Source organism: Muscardinus avellanarius (genome assembly GCF_963383645.1).
Source record: "Muscardinus avellanarius genome assembly, chromosome: 7".
NCBI classification, from domain to species: domain Eukaryota; kingdom Metazoa; phylum Chordata; class Mammalia; order Rodentia; family Gliridae; genus Muscardinus; species Muscardinus avellanarius.
Genome location: NC_137793.1, coordinates 32,227,480 through 32,231,971, shown reverse-complemented (window position 1 = coordinate 32,231,971; position 4,492 = coordinate 32,227,480). Strand labels below are relative to the sequence as shown.

Below are 4,492 nucleotides of genomic sequence, written 5' to 3'. Positions count from 1 at the left end.
ACCTTCTTTCAAAAAAAAAAAAAAATAGGGCTGGGTGTATCTCAGAGGTAGAATGCTCCTAGGTTCAATCCCCAGTACCACAAAAAAGAAGAAAAAAGAAGAAGGAGATGGGTCTATGTGTGTGGTTATGGGAAGCAAGCCTCAGAGGAAGAAAAAGAAGTCCAGAGGAGAAATTGAGATTCTCACTAATGTTGACACCTTGGGGCAAACATTCAGCCGCATCTGGAAGAGATGGAATAGAACGAGTGGGAAGTTAAGGGAGAATTAAGGTATGTGCAATCTCTATCTAGGTCAAAAATCATTTTATTAATTTAGGGACATAAAAATGTATTATGTATAAGCTGTTTTTCTCTGCAAATTACCACAATCAGTATATTACATTTCAAAGTATAATCCTTCAGACAATAATTATAAATCTGTGGGTTACTTTTAATTTGTTGAATTTTTTATTTTTATTTTTATTTTGGCAGGGACCCAAACCATCTTTTATTACAAACTCTGGCCAGCAACAGATAAGGGGGCAGGCCCAGGGAGCCTCTAGGCATAGTGCTGCAGTTGGCTTTCTTGGCCTGCACCTCCAGGATGTCCTCCATGTAGTCCTCGTGGGTGAGCTCCATGGCACCCGGTGCAGTGCCATCATGCCCGCCTCCACACACACAGCCTTGCACTGTTGAAGTCGTCAATGCGGCGGGCCAGCTCCTCGTAGTTCATGTCAGGACTGACATTCGTCTTGTAGGAATGGATGTGACTGATTCTGGTCCAGGCTTCCTCACTGGGCATGGGAAATTCAATTTTGCAGTCCAGGTGGCCTGAGCGAAGCAGGGCAGAGTCTAGAATGTCCACCTCGTTAGTGGTTGCGATTACCTTTACTTGGGTGTGGGACTGGAAGCCACTCAGCTGGTTCAGAGTTCCAGCATGGTCCTCTGCACATTTGGCTTTTCTCACTGTTGAATCGCTTGGTGCCAACGGCATCCAGATCATCAATGAAGATGCTAGATGGCGCTTTCTCCTCGGCCAGGGCGAAGGAAGCCATCCTGGACCAGCTTAGCACCATCTCCAAAGAACGTCTGTATCAGCTGGGGACCAGCCAGCTTCAGGAAGGTGACCTTAGTCTACGCAGCACAGGCTTGGGCCGACAGCATCTTCTGTGTGCCTAGAAGTCTATACATCAGCACCCTCTTCGGTAGCTGGATCCCTAAGTTCTCAAACTTCTCCTTGTAGTTCATTGGCAGGACAATGGTCTCTATCGGCTCCTGGATCTGCTTGTCCAGGTCCCCAATGTCACTATATTGCTTTGTGTACCTCTTATCCATGGCCACGCCTTCACCCACGAGTCATACTCTGTAGGCAGGGTGTCCAGGATCAGGTAAGAGTCTTTGTTCAAACCCACCAGGTCTCTCAGCGTCAGCTGTTCAGCATCCACCAACCCAATCACAGGCAGAAAATACATCTGTCATGTGGAAGTTTTGATGTTGGTACACTTGCCCTTCCTCTGCGAGTCCAAATCCATATTAGCACTATCCTCCTCTTGGTCATTGGGATCAACATCTAGCAGCTCAGTGATGTTGGAAACAAGGTATGGCAGCATCTTGTTCACTTTGATTTTCTCACTGTTTTCTTTGAGGTAGAATGCTCCTAGGTTCGATCCCCTTGTCTTTCATGGCCTGAAGTTCATGGTAACCCACACACTTCACTCTTTATGATCTCAATCTCGCAGTCCAGCAGCCATGTGCACTGGATGATTTCTTCTGTGGACATTTTAAGCATCTCCTCCCCAATTCCATCTTGCTCAGCCTCATTCCCTAATTTGTTGAATTAAAACAACAACAACAAAGCCGGACGTGGTGGCGGACACTTGTAATCCCAGCATTCGGGAGGCTGAGTCAGGAGGATCGCAGTTCTCGGACAGCCTCAGCTACTTAGTGAGGCCCTCTGCAACTTAGTGAGACCCTATTTCAAAATAAAGAATAAAAAACAGGGCAGGGGGTGTAGCTCAGAGGTTGACTGCCCCTGGATTCCATCCCCGGACCCACTAAAAAAAACCTCAAACAACAACAACAACAACAGAAATGGAGATGTAGCTCTTAGATTTCATGAAATCAAGTCTCATGTTTGCCTGTTGCGAAGCAGAAGTCAGACCCACTTGACTTCAGCAAAGGGTCTAATGTCTTAATGTTTAGAGTATACAAACAGAAGTCACACATATTTAGGAAAGTTGCTGAGACCATGAAGGAGGAAAAACTCCCAGATCACTGATGATAACACTTGTCTCATGGAAATTAGCTCATTATTATAAGCGTACATTTCATTTTCTAGTAACAGTAAATCATATTTTCCCCTCAAAATAATTTACAATATTTTCATCTTCTTGAAACTGAGCTCATCACATCACAGAAAGGGAAAATTAGAGAAATAATTATTAAAGCTGATCTTTAAACCATGGGTGGTGGCATACACTTGTAATCCCAGCACTTGGGAGGCTGAGAAAAGTCACCATTGTAGGTTTAAAACAAGTCTCAGCAACTTAACAAGGCCCTCAGTAAATTAGTGAGACCCTGTTTCAAAATAAAAATAAAAATAAAAAGGTCTCAGGTGTAGCTTAGAGGTAGAACACCACTAAATTCAATGGTAACCCTCCAATACACACACACACAAGCTGATCTTTATTGAGACGATTCTATTATAGGGCCTTGTTTTAAGGGCTTTACATGCATGCATTCATGAACTCTTTACAACAGCCCAAGAGAGGTACCATTATCCCCATCCAAGGAGGTGAGTTGACCTGCCTGATGTCCCATGGCTACCAAGTGTCAGAACCAGGATTTGAACTCATGCCGAAAGCAAAGCTGTGAATAGTTTTGTGTGAAAATTAGGCACCATCAACCCTATGTGTTTAGTCATGTTACCTTTTGAGAATGAACTGGAGCAAACTGCCCTCCCTCGGCCTCATGCGCCCCCCCTCCCCCAGCCATGTGGAATCCTCTTGTCCCAGGTCCTGCCACCAAGGGAACATTTTTGTGATTTTTTGTAGCTAGTGAAAGCATAGCAATGTCCCTTAAGTATTGCTTTAGATTTTGAAATCAGGGTAAACTTAAACATTTTAAACTTTCATTTTAAAAAAGCTTCTTTCTGCACCAGGCGTGGGGGCGCACACTTGTAATCCCTGCCCTTGGGAGGCGGAGACAGGAGGATCACGCAGGTTCGAAGCCAGCCGCGCTGGCTAAAGAGACCCTCTTTCCAAATAAAATAGTATAAAAATAGGTCTGGGAGTGCAGCCCAGAGGTAGAAGGGTTTCCAGGAATCCCAGTACCACCAAAAAAAAAAAAAAAAAAAAAAAGCTTCTTTCTTTCTTTAGTCCCTTATATAAATTATGAGGAAACAGGGGCAAAATAAAGCCAATTTCCAATTCCCTTCTAATTCCACATTTCTTATTAACACTCCACCTTGTCTGTCCAAAGCCTTATTGAGGGAACAGAAAAGTCACCATCTCTGGCCCTTCTGTGCCCTGAGCACGTGTCACATGCTTAGTGAGAGCTAGACACGGTGAAAGGTGTCGCGCTGGTCCTCCCTGGTTTACCTCCCAGTGGCTGACCTGACAAGGAGCAGGTAAAGAATGATGGGCTAGACCATGGTGATTGCAGAGCTGCTCTGAAGGAAACCCTCCCATTCGCAGTCAGGATGCACTCACGTCAAGATGGGAAGTGTGTAGGAGGAAGCCCCCTCTTTTAAGAAAGAAATCGGGCCCGAGTTCTCAGTCTTGCCTTGCAACATTGGCAATTCCCGGGCCACAGAGAGGCTGAATGCCCTGCTGACGGCCCGCCCTCGTGCAGGGAGCTGCCAGATGGTCACAGCATTCTGATTCTAGAGAAGGGTGAAGTCTACCTGGCAGTATTCGGACACCTTAATTTATCTCAGAGGAGATTTGGTTTTCAGGCTTTCTTGCTTTCTTCTCTCCTTCTCCTCCTCCTCCTCTTCCTCCTCCTCTTCCTCCTTCTCGTCATTCTCCTCCTCCTCTTCCTCTTTTTCTTCTTCTTTTTCCTCTTCTTTCTCCAGTGCTGGTGTGGAACCCAGGCCTTTTACATACCAGACAGGCGCTCTGCCACGGAGCTGCAGCCCTAGCCAGAGGCGTCATTTTTTTAAGAGCCAAAAAAAGTTCCCAGAATAAAATGAATATTAACCTCATCCCATGCCTTTGACGCCTATCTTCAGGCATGAGACTCAGAGAGAGAAGGATTGGGTGGAGCTACCTCTTGTTGTGATCCAGAGGGGAATATCCTAAGGACTGTTTCTTGCTGGGCCTCTACCTCAAGGTTCCTGGAGCAACATCCCAGCCCTGATGTCCACCAATCCTCAACACAACCAGGAAGAGGAGGAGACAAGGGCTTATACACTCACACGAGCTTAGGGCCTCCTCATCTACAGCTTATTTATTTATTTATTTATTTTTATTTTTATTTATTTATTTATTTATTTATTTATTTATTTATTTATT

General features: G+C 45.1%; 1 pseudogene across 1 annotated transcript; it reads right to left on the bottom strand.

The window, feature by feature from the left end:
* Window positions 1-264: 264 nt before the first annotated feature.
* Window positions 265-2,798, bottom strand: LOC308265056 (26S proteasome regulatory subunit 6A-B-like; annotated as a pseudogene). Its single transcript has 2 exons — window positions 2,753-2,798; window positions 265-1,802 (listed from the first exon to the last, which is right to left on the bottom strand). The product of its transcript is annotated as a 26S proteasome regulatory subunit 6A-B-like (transcript).
* Between the last annotated feature and the right edge of the window lie 1,694 nt (window positions 2,799-4,492).